General features: G+C 40.7%; 1 protein-coding gene across 2 annotated transcripts in view; it reads left to right on the top strand.

Annotated features, from left to right (window-relative positions):
* Nucleotides 1–9,412: 9,412 nt before the first annotated feature.
* Nucleotides 9,413–15,768, top strand: part of GPD2 (glycerol-3-phosphate dehydrogenase 2) — a 136,736-nt gene continuing 130,380 nt past the window's right edge. Inside the window, exon 1 of one of the 2 annotated variants that reach the window (XM_053671632.1) lies at nt 9,413–9,587. The gene's annotated coding sequence lies outside the window, so the exon portion shown is untranslated. Of the gene's footprint in view, nt 9,588–10,073; nt 10,253–15,768 lie in introns of those variants that run through there. The other variant, XM_053671628.1, reaches the window with a different exon arrangement.

The raw sequence follows: 15,768 nt of genomic DNA, 5'->3' as shown, positions 1-15,768 counted from the left end.
TAATAATCTAAAGTGGGGAGCTTTAATAACTATCTTATATCATTAGGATAATGTTTAGTGCCCTAGGATATTTATTAAACAATTCTCAGTTTGCTAACTAATCTGATACTCCAGAGAAAACCATAGCCTGATTAATTCTCACATTATCTGCCAACTGCTCAGTGGAATTGGAAAGTGACAGAGGTCAGCTGGAAAAAATAAAAAGCTAGATATTACTTGGAAAAAGAAGGAAATCAGGGGTATTGTGAGAGAGCTAAGGTGTAGGGCGAGGGTTAAGGTGCAAAGGTTCTAAAGCAGGGATGGTGAATTACAGGGTTAAGGTGCAAAGGTTCTAAAGCAGAAATGGTGAATTAGAGGGTTAAGGTGCAAAGGTTCTAAAGCAGGGATGGTGAATTAAAGGCCCGTGGGTCAGCTACAGCATCCAAATTCACTGTAACAGGTCCTCAGAGATTTTTTGTTGTTGTCATTGCTTTTTAGTTTTAAAATTTGATTGCTAATACTTTCTTATTGGAAAAAATATTTTATACACAAATTCCAGATTTACAGGTTTGTTTGTTTTTTAATTTGGAGTACATAGTAACAGTAAGCCTAACTCACTCTGATAATAATGAATGAGAGCGGCACAAAGGCAGCCTCTTTTATGTTTTCTAAAGATTTTGATCATGAAGATCTTAAGACTCATGGAAAAATGGAAAAATATCTATTCACTTGCCTCCACATCCAATAATTTTAATATTTTGCTATACATATTATAAAAGTAAATACTTACATCTATGCATTTATATTTTGACTAAAGCAATTTAAAGTGGATAAATTACTTTATCCCTAAATGCTCTAGCATATGTTTTTTTTTAAAGATTTTATTTATTTATTTTTTAGAGAGAAGGGAAGGGAGGGAGAAAGAGAGGGAAAGAAACACCCATGTGTAAGAAACGTTCAGTTGCCTCCTGCAAGCCCCCAGCTGGTGACCTGGCCCGCAATCAGGCACGGGCCCCGACTGGGAATCAAACCAGAGACCTGTTGATTTGCAGGGCGGCCCTTAATGCACTGAGCCACACAGCCGGGGCTGGCATACATTTAAAAAAAAAAAAAAAAAAAAAGGACCGTTTTCTACATAACTACAATATTATTATTGCACTGAAAAAATTTCCGTTGTAATTCGTTAATGTCCTCTTTATTAATCTACATTCAAATTTCCCCAGTATCCCTAAAATGTTTTCTATGTTCATTTTTTGTTCAAGCTGGGATCCAATGAAAACGTATGCCTTGTAGTTGTTTATGTCACATTAGTCACTTTTACTCTAGATTGGGTTCCCTTTTTCTCCCATGAGACTGTCTTGTTGAAATGGTCAGTTGTATTGTAGACTAGAATTCATATCTAAAAACTTGATTAATTCAGAGGACATGAGAAAGACTTTACATCACATCACATGTGAAGGCACCTAATACCTGTTGTCCTAGTTGGTAACACAAAGTTCAATCACCAGGTTAAGGTAGTGAGCTAACCTCTTGGGCCATGGTATGCTCTGTCCAAGATGCCACAGACCCCATCTTTCCTTATTTGTTTTATGTATAGGCTAGTCAACTCATTGGATCTGGCCTGGTAGGCTTATGTGAATGTCAACCTGAACTATATCACATACTACAATTTGGACTGTATGATGAGAGCGTATACTACTGTGTCCCTGGAATAATAGATTAGTGCCCGGTGCATAGGTGGTGCTCAACAAGTATCCACTGATTAATTAAAGTTAGAAACACCTCAGTTAGTGAAACCTGAAGGAAAGTAGGTTGTGAGGAAAATTTTGGCAACCATGCTCCTGAACAGCAGTTCGGCGAGGCCTTGTCTCCTGAGATACTTCGAGCAGATGGCAGAGGCTCCTGGCTTTAACAAATGGTTCTTGATTTGAATGGACAGAAAGGTACGGTCTGTAGGGGAGAAATCAGAACCAGGAGAAAGAATGATTTCAGAACTCTGCAGAACTCAGGGGTGTTGGTTACCTAGGCCTCACATTCATGAAAGGTCCTGACACAGGTTGGGGTTTTGGGAAGCGGAAGAATTATTAGGGATTCTCATGAAAAGAAGAGCCCATAGGCAGGGTGGGGCCAAGGGAGGAGTAGAATCCTGATGTGGACCGAACAAACCTTCAGTCACCACCTGAGGGACTTTAGGAGCATACATAGTGCATCAAAGTTATCTCCCAGTGACCCAGCTGAGCCTTACCCCTGAGCCTTACCCCTGCTTAACTCAGGCACAGGGTAGGGACTTGTCCAGGGCAGGAATGACCTTAAATGATGTAGCTTTCTGCAGTAGAGGCAAATTTGGAAGAAGCTGGCAGCTAGCTGCCATTTGCTGAGGATGCTCCCAGAAGCTGCTGAAACAAGTTCTTCTTAAGGGACAGTCTGGGGTGGAGGGGGTGCAGCAATCTGTCTATCAGAGACTTCAAATGTAAAATTTTGCTCTGATCTCTAAGTGGAGCTATATGGACAGTATTTCTTCTGCTAAGCACTAGTGGGCTAATTGTAACATTTAAATTATACTCTGTTTTTTTTCAACCTTGTTTTTGCATTTCTTTACTTATTAAAAAGCTGGAAAAAAATACAAAAGAGAATAATCCAGGAATCTCTGAACTTTTAAAAGGCTCTGGTATTGCTTGACTTTCTCACAGGGTAGAAAATTGAGCCCTTTTACATGGTTGCATATTGCTTTGACATACTTAATGTAAGTTATTTGGTAATAACTTACTGAGGGGCTAGCTCTACAAAGGCAGTTTGGCATTAGTGCCAAGGAGAAGTCAATGGAAGAAGTCATATCATTTGCTTCTATAACAAATTACTACAAAGTTGGTGGTTAAAACAACAGAAATATATGCTTCCAGAGTTCTGGAGGTCAGAAGTCCAAAATCAGTATCACTGGGCCAAAACTGGGGGTCAACAACTCTTTGTCCGATATTGAACCAGGACACCTTGTTCCCAGCTTCAGTGACTGTGCACATTCATCATATATTTTTTTATTCTGGTGCATTTTAGTAGTTTTCATAATTTAAGCATAATATGCACCTATAATCTTATTCATTGTTAACAGTAGTTGTAAATACTATAAATATAACAATAAGTTAAACAGACTACAAGTTTACTACTTACAAAGAAAAAAAAATTAGAGTTTCTAAAAGATCAACAATGCTGTCCAGAAAAACATGAAAACAAATCATTAACAAAACCTGGTCAATGACTTTGGAGCTTTGAAATTAGAACAGCCCATTTTGTAAGCCTCCACCTACTTGTTACTTCTTAAAAGCAGAATTATAGACATCTAGAAATATCCAACAGAAAATCTTTCCACGTCAGTAATTCTCAGAGAGTTAGTATCAAGAATGAGGCGAAAATATATGAACCTTGAGAAGATAAAATAAAAACACTAAATATATGTTTGAATGGGTACTTTAAATTTTATTTCTTCTTTATAAGAGTCTGGGAAAGCATTTTTGAAGTAAATTTTTCCTTTTTTAAAATTTTATTTAGTTATTTTTCAAGTACAGTTTTTTGTCTATTTCTCCCATCCCATCCTCCCCCCCCCCCCCCGTGTTCCCCACCTTCCTTCCATTTCCACCCCCCTTAGTTCTCGTCCCTGCGTCCTTCCTATTTGTTCCTCCTGAAGTAAAATTTTCAAGTGCCAGTATGAAGTGGCACCAGAAAACTCACTTAGATTGAAAGGTCTTGAGGGTAAAGGAAATGAGAACTCTCCTTAGTCAGGCGTCCACTTTTTTCCTAGGACAGGGCAGCACTGAAAACAAGCTTTAGCAAAGGTTCATGATGTCAACTGAATAATGTTGTCTCTGGAACATAGCCTCCTATTTAATAACAGCGGGAACGTTGTGGGTAAGCAGAAATGTCCTAGAAAACTCATACAAAGAACATGAATAAGTATTAGGTTCTCAGGTGGGAACTGAAATAAAATGGAGAATTGCATTCTTCAGAGTAAAACCTGGTTATGGTTCTGTGAAAGAGGCAGCTGAGCCAAGGGAAACAGCCCAAGATACTGAAGATGTGTTCAGTCCCACATCTGAATACCTGTTATATAACCTGAAGATGGCTCGAATCTCAGAAGTGAATGCTCAAAATAAATTTGACCTCTGTTTGCAATGTTTTGATAGGCATGAATCTGACTAGCAAAAATAGGATACCAGTAGCAATGGACAGGGCTTATGACTGTGCATGATTGATTAGCTTTAAAATGACAACGTTAGTCTTAATTCAGCAGCCTTGAAACATGTGAACACCGACCTAATTTTTGCCAAGACAAGAGGAAGGCACTTTACACACAGGGCACATAGGCCAGAGAGTAACCAGTGCTGTTCCCTCAGCAACTACCTTGGCCTCAAAAGCAAATCTCCTTCATTCCTCCTGTATCAGCAAAAGCATCATGGAAAGCCAAAATAAAAAATGAACAACAGAAAAGTAAAGGATCTTTGTTCTATTATCTTTGAGTTACATTGCGAAGTTTCCTTTTGAAATATCTTTTTTGGCAGATGTAAATTGGAAGGAAAGAAGGGTTCCATGGAAAATTCATTAAGGAGAACTTTAACAATTTAATGGAATGTCTATAGTGTCTATATTTTTTTATTGATTGATTTTAGAGATAGAGAAAGGGAGAGAGAGAAAGAGAAAGAGAGACTTTGATTTATTGTTCCACCTAGCTCTGTGTTCATTGGTTGATGCTTGCATGTGCCCTGACCAGGGATCAAACCTGTAACCTTGGCGTATCTGGAAAACACTCTGATCCACTGAACTACCCCACCAGGGCTCCTTAATGGAGTGTCTATATTTTTAAATTCTCTAGACCAAACTGTAAACAATCTCCTTTCCTTCTGCCTGACTCTTAGCCCTGGCCAAGTTTCTGAGAACTGAGACAACTTGATATGGGATAAGAAGCCAGAAACCGGTGTCAGGGCATCTAAAAATATTTTTTCTTGTGTGCTCTAAAAATATATTTCAATAGTCAAATATGGAAGAAGGCACTTTTTCCTGAGCATATGTTCTTCCTGATCAACTTGGTTCTCCTCTGGTCTTGTAATGAAAATAGTCCTATACTGATAAAGATGGACTTCCTAAAGTGGGTCTCAAAGTATTGCAAACGAAATTCTAGCTTTTCTGTTATTATGCTTACCCTACCCTAGACACAACTTTGATTCCTGCTCTTAGGCTAAGTGAAAAGCAAATTTTCCCCAGGCTTATGCAGCTAAAGCAAAGATTTAAAAGCTACTCTGTGGTGGGTTGAATGGCCTCTCTGGAACCCATGTTACCTTACGCTGGAGCGGGGAGAAGAAGTGCTTGCAGATATGATTAAATAAGGGATGTTGGGATGACAGTATGGACCCCAAGTGCAAACACACAGATCCTTATAAGAGAAAAGTATTAGGGAGTTTTCACACAGTCAAAAACAATGTGACCGTGGACACAGATTGGAATAATGCAGACACAAGCCAAGAAATGCTAGCAGCCATCTGAAGCTGGAAGAGTCAAGGAATGGATTCTCTCCTAGATCCTCTAGCCCTCCCTTGTTTCTGTGCCTCTCATTTAACCCACCTTCGAAATGCCTCTTTTCAGACCCAAGTAAAACCACCCTCAAAAGAGCACTTAGTTTTGCTAAATACCTGTACTCTAAACCTGCCTCGCTTTCTTCTACCTTCATGTCTTTTTTCCCCTCCCTCATTAATTTCAAATTCATAAGAGAAGTTGCAAACTGCCTTTCTAAGAAGCATTTTCTCAGTCTATTGAGTTCTTACTTCCAGGTATATCCCCTGTTAGGCTCAAATAAATTTGTATAGACATTCTTTACAGGTTGGACGTTCTTATGTTGACACTCTAGAAATGGGCAGGGACTAAAACAGCTGGCCCTTGGCATGTGGTGGATGGTCAGAAGAGGTGGTTGGTCATAAGATTATGGTGCTTGGTAGAATCCCCAGTGGAAGGTTTCCCCCCCCCTCCCCCGTGCTGGGGAAAGTTCACTCCCAGCAGCTGGATTTCAGATGCCTTAGCAGCAGGTGCCATACCGTCCAGGCTTGGGAAAGGAAGAAATTCTCACTAGTTTAGTTACACTAGGATATGGAAGATAAGCTAAATTCACCTGACAACACTACAAAAGCTAGATAAATTTATTGTGGGCAAACTTAGGCTTTGGTAAGATATGAAGAATAGAAAGAAGAAACCCTTTAGATTTTGGTGGCTATGTGAGACTGAAAACCCATGTTCTAAAGTTTTCTGAGGTACACCAGAAAAGACTTAGGTGGCACCAAAGTTACTTGACACCCTCACCCTGAAAGGCAGTAAACATAGTTTTATTCCAAATGCTGAGTCACGCCAGTGATGACAAGGAGAAACACTTAGGACTTTAACTTCCTGGTTCTGCTGAAGTAATTACTTCATGTTTTTAAATCGGGGTCATGGTAAGTGTTTCCCTTTCTACACCTTCACTCAGTTTGCCATGTTTTAATCCTGAACCTATTTTTTTTTGTTTGGTTTTATTTTAATTCCATGAGCTAAAAGGAAGCTGTAGCAAGCATGTGTACAAGAAAGTTTTTTAAAAATGTTGTTTGTGGATCTAGTATAATTCTTAATGCTATAGAGTAGTTCCAAAATTAATAATTACTCCCCTTCCTCCCACAAAATTATCTTAATAATCAAAAGAAATTGCTTAGGTATATGGGAAATTGTGCTTCTGTTAGATAACCCAAACAGTAGCAAAACTCGGTGGAATTCTGGGAACATGCAAGACACGGGGACAGAGACAGAGAGAGGCAGAGGTTACTTTAGCTATTCATAAACAGTTTCCTAAATATTTGTTATCAGTTTCTTTGAAACACAGATTGGTTGCGTCCTGTATGTGCCCTGACCAGGGATTGAACCAGCTACCTTTTGGTGTACAGGATGATGCACTAACAAATTTAGCCATCCACCCAGGGTAATAGTATTTTAAATTTCAAAGTATTATATATAAGGCTAAAAGGAAAAAAATATTTATATATATATTATTCCCTCTGGAAAATACTGATGAAATAAATAGGAAATACTTTTTGATTTTCTAAGATTCTCTGCATCTTGAAATAGATAGCATAAACCTCTGCATTTTGAAATTATCTAGTGTTTATCTTCAAAACTTACCAACTTTTTAAAAACAATTTTTGCCTTCAAAGCGGATGCCTACTTTCTGGTGAATGATTATATCAGCTATGTTTTCATGGAGTACATGGAAGTAAGTATTTTGTAACACTTTATTGACATTGTTTTCAGAACTGCAGTTGAAATCGGGTGTCTGTATGGAGGATGGGGTGTGGAGAGTGGAGGTGGGTTGTTTAGAAAATGCAGATGCAGTTGTTGATCATGTTAAGCATCCTTATCTCTCCTTCCTAACCTCTCCCATACACACCTTTTGCCTTTGGTACCTTTGCTGAATCCCACTGGATTCCTAGCATCCTTAAGCTTTCCTTTGGTTGTTTTGGGCCCCAGCTTTGGCATGAGAAATCATGTGTAGTCCTTTTGACTTTTTATTTTTTTACCTTCTCTAAATTCACTGTCTCCTCCCATGTCCTATTCCATTAGAGTCTAACTTAGGTTAGACCATCACAGATGGTCATGGGTTACTGATGAGAACTGAATCCCTCCTGGCTTCTTAGCTCACAAGATGACTAAGACTTATAGGGGAAATACACAGTATGCATATAGGTCCGGGAACAAGTTGTTCACTTAAGGATTCATTTCAAACCAATAAACACTTAACAAACATCTATTATGTTATATAGGCAGTACGCTAGGTGCCAAAGTACCAAAGTGAATAACAGATGGTTTCCATTTTCCAAACACTGAACTGTTCTGGGTGTATTAGGGGGAAGGAGATCCAGGACGGGCACCTGGATTCAACTAGATTATTTCTTTTCTGTGTAACATGTTGGTCTTTCAGATAAATGTTTGGGATTTAAAAAATTGATAAAAAAGTTGCTTTATTACATTGGTTCTCAACACTGGCTGCTCTTTAAAATCACCTGGGGAAGATTTTAAACAGTGTTTCTCAAGCTTTAGTGTGCAGCACAATCAGGGAAAAGGCTTGTTAAATCAGAAAGGCCACAGCCCCAGGTTTTAGGAATCAGTTCATCTGGAGTGAAGCCATCTTTGCATTTGTATTAAGTTCTGAAGTGATGCTGCTGGCTGCTGGCTCCCACAGCTGCCCTTTGAGAACCAGTTTTAAAATACAAGGATTTCCAGGCTCCATCCACAGACAGATTCAAATGATTTGGAAATGGGAACTTGGCATTGGTCATATTACACCTCCACTCCCATTCTTATGTGTATTTCCAGAAGGAACAAATTTTCCTTTACCCTTCTAGGTTCTTCTGAGTGTTCTAATAATCAAATGGAGAAGAGAGATTAACAAGAGAAAAATAACCAAATGTAATTACATAAGTACCAGTGGGAACCCCACATTCAAGAGAGGTTCAGAGACAGGCAAAATGAGGTATACATGACATTCTGAGCTAAAATGACATCAGGCCTTTGGGGTTCCGGAGGGTAGGACGGTCATTTGCAGGAAGGTAAGATGAACAGATGTTTAGTAATTAGGTGTTCGCACTGCTCTATAGAGAAGTCATAAGTGATTTCTTGTAAGAAACTCTTACTATCTGCAAGGCCCCCAATTTAGATTCTTTAAGGGAGAGGTAAAAGTTCCTCCTCGAGTCTCCCATAGGGTCATTATTATCTCAGCTCCAAATACCCCACGTGGCAAAGTAGAACATCTTGGCGAGGTCTACTCTGAACCCCCTTCAGGAGCCAAGGCTGACAACCACTGTTCCACCAGACGCTACCCACTGGATAGTCTAGTTTCCTGAAGTTACTGAATTTGGTACCAAGTGCGTCTATACACATTCTTCTGGGTCAGTTTTAATCATTATGTCGTATTTAAAGACATTAGTACGTGACTTAATAAATAATTGGAAAACCCTGGCACTGCGATTGTGGTTCAAACAAACTTGGCTGCCCTCCTTTGGAAGGCCTTTCCAACCCCCCCTGGGTATTTTCCAATAAATGATATTTGTAAAGCGCCCAGAGGTCATCGAAGGAAACGTCTTGAAGAAATGGAGTCCATTTGAACCCCAGATGCACCCTCCTTGGTTCCACCATGTCTGCCCTAACACTTGTAGTTTCAACAAATGAGCTGGGCATGCTCAGTGGGCAAGGCTGGTTTTGAGGGGTGCAAATGGGAAGCCAGCTGCTCAACTGCAGGGCTCACGGACTCCCCCCACCTGTTCAAGGCTGGGCCTGAGGAGCCCGTGCTCAGCATTTCCCCCCTCCCCCAACCCGCTTCCCCGGTGCTTGGGCTTGGTCTTCCCTGCGGGTCCCTAGGCTGACACACAGGCGAGTCAGGAGGCCACGCGCGCCTCCATAGCGCGCGGGGGGGGGCGCATAGGCGAGGTCTCAGAGCTCTGACGGCGGAGTCCCAGTGGGTCGCCCGCCTCCCAGACGCATTTCTAGGCCCAAGGAAGCCTGCCTACAGAGCAGGGGGAAGCTAGATTCGTGGGCCGGTGACGAGAAATCAGGTAAGCCAACCCTGCAGGCGTGCAAGTGGGCGAGTGTCTCCTCTCCCGAGCCGGTACCGAGGGCGGCTCGAAAGGTGGAGGACCGTGGCAATAAGACACCACCGTCTTCCACCGGCCTAGTCTGGCCGAGGCTTTCTTGCCTGGCCAGCCGACTGGCACGGCAGGGCGGAGGGCAGAAACGGCCGCCGCCTGGGGCAAAGGCCAACGCAGCCGCCGCACCGCAACCCCACCCAGTGTGCCTCCCGACCCCGCGTCCCCGTCCAGTGACGTTAATTGGGCGGCGGAGACCTCGCCACTCGCCGCTGGCTGGTTCGCATCGCTCCCCTCCCCCCGCGCCCCAGCTCCCGCCTCCACTTCCGCGTCTCCCCGCCGGGCCGGAGGATCCTAGGCCCCAGCCCGCGGGAGCGGCGTCTGCTCCACCCTGGCCAACCCTCGGGGGCGGGGGAGGAGGGGCCGGAGAAGGAAGTTGCCCGGCGGGAGGGGGCGCGGTGGCGCCGGGCGGGTCGGGTTACACTGGCTCAGCCAGCCTGGGAGTGACATCCACGCGCTCCTCGCGGCGAGTCCTAGGGTCGAGGCTCTGATTCCCAGGGAGATCCACTCTGCCCCGGCCGGAGGAACCAGGTGCTCCTGCCCTCTCTTCCCTCGCGCCACGGGATTAGTTTCAGGTGTGTGTTCCTTGGGAGGACCTCCCCCCACCCTGCTCCCCGACCCCTGTCCCTTCGACCCCAGAGTTGTAGAGGTCTCTTTCAGATCCCGGCCAGTCCGCTTTGACTCCGGTTTGGGGTGGGTGGTTGCGGGAATCTGGAGATTTAGAGTTTTCTCCCAGCAACAGAGGCAGGGACCCATTCTTATCTAGGGCTTAGCTGTTTACATTTTGTGGGGCGGTGGGGTGTAGCAATACATTCGCCTCTTTAGTTAAGTGGTAGGACTTTTGGGGGAAGGGTTGGTATCTAACTGAAAGTTTATTGCAAACTTTTGGCTGTGGATGTCGCTCCTCTGATGAGGATCTACGCTGCCTTCGTAAGCAAGGTAGGGAGAAAGTCTAGAAGGGCGTTGAGGCTTCTTTGAGATCCTTAGGTGTTGGAGGTTGACAGTTCTAGGAGGAAGAGGAAGGTGTAAGCTGATGAACTTGAAACAGCCTCCACTCCCCAAGTAGTAACTTCTATCCAGCAAAAAAGAGTTTTGCAAGGAATGCGTTGTCAGGAAAGTACAGCCTGTGAATGAAGTCCAGACTGCCTTCCACCTCATGCAGAAGACCCTTCACTCTCCAACAGCCTTCCATAGGAGTTCCAAAGTAATTTACAAACACACATTCTCACCAAGTCGTCGTGGCACGGGCCAACCCAAATTACAGAACACATAAGTATCACGCATGGGAACTATAGAAATAGCTAACAGCTAATTTAGTCAATTTACACTTGTACAGCTAGGTGAAGGAAGAGTAAGTTACAACACATTTTTACTGCTTAAAATGGAGCAGTTAGAATTTTGCACATGTTCCAAGTTTAGGAGATACGAAGTTTCTTTTTGGAGTGTGTAAGATAATGGTAATTGGCAAACTGGGGCCAAGCACTTCCTGGTAGCTGCTGAGTGCCCTAGTCTGAGAGTCCTACAGGTTTTGCTGGCCATCTGCTGAAAGCTGGATGCCTTTGCTCGATCGATACCATGTGTAGCCTGGACCACCTTATGATGTGTTTCCCAATGGGGCATATGTCAAGTTGTAACACTACTGTGATTTTGCAAATCAGCTCTTAAGATAATTTCCCAATTCCTTAGTGAATGGTGGATAAAGGTGGAATTTGGCGTTTGAGAACCAACACTGGTAGAGCTGTTCATTCTGATGTCTCACATAGTCACTTTATAAAGAAATTCTGAACAGTATTAAAGCAGTGCTTCCTTTTCTCTCCCTTTATTATTTTCAAGATTTTATTTATTTATTTTGAGAGAGGGGGAAGGGAGGAGAAAGAGAGGGAGAGAAACATCCTTGTGTGAGAGCTACATCAATCAGTTGCCTCTTGCACTTTCCCTGCAGGGAACCTGGCCTACAACTCAGGCATGGGCCCTGATTGGGAATCAAACCCAAAGCCCTTTGGTTCCCAGGTCAGCACTCAATCCACTGAGCCACACCAGCCAGGGCTCTCGCTCTGATTTATTAAAATATGCAATGGCGTGGCTTAGTAAATTGATGGTAGGGCCACAGCGATACCAATTGTCAGTGAGTTTCACACCTCTATTATGTTTAGTTTTTGCAACTAAATCTCATGGATATTAAAAAAAAATTTGTATCTCTGTACAAAAATCATGTTGGTGAACTATTGTGACTCCAAAATTATCCAGTTTTGTAATTTGTTTTCTGTCTTTCCTCACTAGCATGTTAGGTCTGTGAAGGACTTGGTCAGCCTCACACTCTTCTGTATTTCTAATGCCTAGAGGGTTGACTAGCATGTAATAAGTGCTCAGTAAGTGTTTTCTCAGTGAGTGACTAAACTGTGGGTCAAACTCTAGCTAGTGTAGTAGGAGGAAGAAAACCAAACACTCTGACCTTAGGTAACCTATTTAAACTCACTGAGCCTCAGTTATATCCTTGGAAAAATGTAGAAAAATATTAGCTTCCTTTCTTCTTATATATTTTCTTTTTACACTTATAAAGAGAAGATTTGGGCAAAGAATATAGTGAGCTAGATAATTTAGCTCTTGCATTTTGTGCATGAATTATCCAGGCTTTCTCCTTTTTAATTTGGTGTGTGTGATTGGGGGATGGGGTGGGGAAGTTAGTTAGTGATAACTATGCTTGTTAGAGAAGGGAAGTAAGTAATTTCTAGATCATTACCTAATTTCTTCTCTATTATTTATTATTTTTTAAATGTGATGATGTTTCTGCTTCGGTTTTCCAAAACATGATTTTTTTTTGTTTTGTCAATACCTGAACTTACTAGGTTGTCTTAAGTGCAGAAACAACATTTTAGAAAGAGCATTAGAAATCAAATGTATGTCACCCAGGACTTCTTAATGAAGTTTTCTGTGGGCTTGTACAGCATTATATAGTAACAAGTGCCAGGCAAAGAAAATGTATGGTTTATCCTGCCTTTGAGAAGTTTGAATTTATTTAACAAGGTAAAAGATACAGATGTAAAACAATTAGAGACTAACAAAAGATCTTGCATAATCATATACGCAGTGGTAGAATGTTGGCTTTTAACTCTTGCGGTTATGGAAGGGAGATGTTAAAATGGGCTCAAGTACTGGAGACAGTTCTGTGGTGAAGAGAATGTCAGTTTAACAAGAGGGAGGCTTAAAGTTTCCTGAAGATTACAGCAAAAGAAGATCATCTTTTGTTTCAAGAATATTTTCTATTTTGTATTTCAGTGTAGTAAAAAGCCAGCACAGTTAAATACTTTCAAAAATTAACTTTTTATGGAAAAGTATATTAGAAACCTATGGTAAAACGCTGCATGTGTAGTAAGTAATACTTCTCACTATGTCTGTGAAGTTTTAAAGCCCAGGATTGGAGTTGCCACTTCTAACATTTTACTTGCATAAAATCCTGTCAGATGGCCTGTTAATCTGTTGAATGGTGTACAGTGGGATATAGTTTTCATTTGAAGTTTCAGGGGAAAATTACTAGTCGTTAGGTTTGGGACTTCTACAACTGGCTAATTTCAGGATTATTATTTTGGGAGATAGAGAAGGACTGAATGGAGCTAAACTAGGAAGTTTATCCAAGTGTTTCTTGGTGTTCATCAAAATACTTAGATAATAACTCCATCAGGACTCATGACCTTTGAAGTAAGAAGAAAACTTGGAAAGTGTGCCATATAGGAAGAGGAAACTAATAAAGGGCATGTTGTATGTTTCCTTCTTTAGGATTATTGACATGATGGGGGAAAGGAATGTAGAAGTCAGAAATGATCAGATTCAGCTTCAAGTGAGAAAGACAAGGGCTAAGGTGGCTGCAAGCCAGGGAATCTCTAACAACTTTACAGGAGATCTGTTCCTGTGTTATCTGCCCAGGAATTGATCCCAGGTACTTTTAAGGAAAAAGAAACTCAGGGAGCTGATGGTTTAAATATCTGAGGATGTAAATATCTGATGATGTTTAGATAATACTTGTGGTCCGTTTGCCTAGAACTCTAATTTTGTGTCCTGACATGAATGTGACCTAGATTTTTTTTCTTGTTTTCTAGAACTTTAATTTTTTGTTGGAAGGTCTTACTGGTTCCTTGATTTAGATATTTCTTTCTATATCATATTTGTGCTCTTGTTTTCCATTTTTAGTTGAAAATTTTGTGTTCTTTCAAAATCAGAGTTATGATTTATGTGGTGGACAAAACATGATTTCTGAATTTAATCAGGTCAAGCTTGGCTATTAATTTACTAAAATTAGTGGGAAAAACTAACACAAAATATTTTGCTCCTAAATAAAAATTTGTTGTGACATACATATTAACAAAACTTTAAAATGTTATTTGGGGATGTCTTTTAATCGTTCATGCAAATTGATATTATACTGATGTAATTTATTACTTAATAGTGAGATACTGTTAATGTGTGGGGATTTTTTAACAATTACTACTTAATTTAGATTTTTAAAACATGTGTGTGTATATATATATATATATATATATATATATATATATATCTCCTCACCTTGGGATACGCTTATTGATTTTAGAGAGGAGAAGGGAGGGAGAAAGAGAGAGGAACATTTGTGTGAGAGAGAAATATAAATTGGTTGCCTTTTGAAGGCTCCTGGACCAGGGACCAAATCCATCGACCTTTTGGTTTGTGAACTGATGCCCAACCAACTGAGCCACACCAGCCAGGGCAAGCCTCATATTTTTAACAGAGTGATTATGTCCTCTGTGGAATCTCATACTTGATTACCTACCTATATTCTGTGGAAAACTTTATTATAACAGAGAAAACAAACCCTGTAAACTAATAGACTGTTTTCTGAAAAAGATTTGTAGATGCTGCTGCTGTCAAATGAGACAGCCTCTGAGTATGACTTGTTGACACAGCTTAGAAAGCTTTATTACTCACCTTAAGTCTGGCAGTGACCTCTGCTAGTGGTTATACACAATAGGAACAAAAGTATGTTGAAGGTAAATATTTAGGAAAATTTTGGTTAAGATTTGATGCAATTATGATTTCATTAATGTGCAATAATCTTCTAAGTGCATTTGAAAAGTGGTAAAAATATTGCCATTCAGAGTACTAGGTTCTCAAAAGTCCATTTCTCTATTTAAGTGGAATAAAGAAAGGATTGTTTTTTGTTGTGGTAATATCAAAATTGCTTTGATCTTATCACTCTCTGTTCCACTCTTCCGAGGCTCACTCTGTCCTATTGGATCAAGTTCTAAATACTTGGAATTTATGGACTTCTCCAGTCTTTCCCCAAGTTTACATTTCTTCCTTTATCCTCCTTGTGATTCAGCCAAAATAGACTACTTGGGATTGTCTTCATCTACATTATTCTCCCTGCAGACCCTATGCTAAAGGTCTTCCTCCTACTTTACCATTTTGAAACTCCACCAGTCCTTGAACGTTCTGACCACTGGCTGCCATTTTCATGATGCTTTACCTCACAGCCCCAGTCAGAAGTGCCATGTACTTTTGCTTTTTCTTTTTGGTCTTAAATTCTATTTTTTAAGAAGTTTAAGTGTAGTTGACGTATTAGCTTCAAGTGTCCAATGTAGTGATTTGACATTTATATGTATCTTACATTGTGATCACCACACTAAGTCAGTAACAATCCGTCACCATGCAAAGTTATCACAGTGCTATTAACTACATTCCTTTTGAGGGGATCGTGTTATACCCACTCCCTTACACCCCTCTCCTCTGGCTGCCATCGGATCGGTCTGTTTTTATGAGTCTCTTTTTATTTTGTTTGTTTGCTTTTTTAAGATTTCACATATAAGTGAAATCATGTAGTATTTGTTTTTCTCTGTCTAACTTATTTCACTTAGTGTAATACCTTTAGGTCCATCTATATTATACAAATGGCAAGATTTCATTTTTTCTTTTATGGCTGAATAATATTCCATTGTAAATATATACATCTCTATCCACTTATCTGTCAATGAACACTTAGGTTGCTTTCACATCTTGGGTATTATAAATAATGCTGCAGTGAGTATGTACATTTCCTAAATCTTTCAACTACTCTTTTTATGTC

The sequence above is a fragment of the Artibeus jamaicensis genome, unplaced genomic scaffold, assembly GCF_021234435.1.
Source record: "Artibeus jamaicensis isolate MK-2021 breed Jamaican fruit bat unplaced genomic scaffold, CSHL_Jam_final contig_1832, whole genome shotgun sequence".
In the NCBI taxonomy this organism is placed as follows: Eukaryota; Metazoa; Chordata; class Mammalia; order Chiroptera; family Phyllostomidae; genus Artibeus; species Artibeus jamaicensis.
This window is presented reverse-complemented; position numbering and strand designations above follow the sequence as displayed.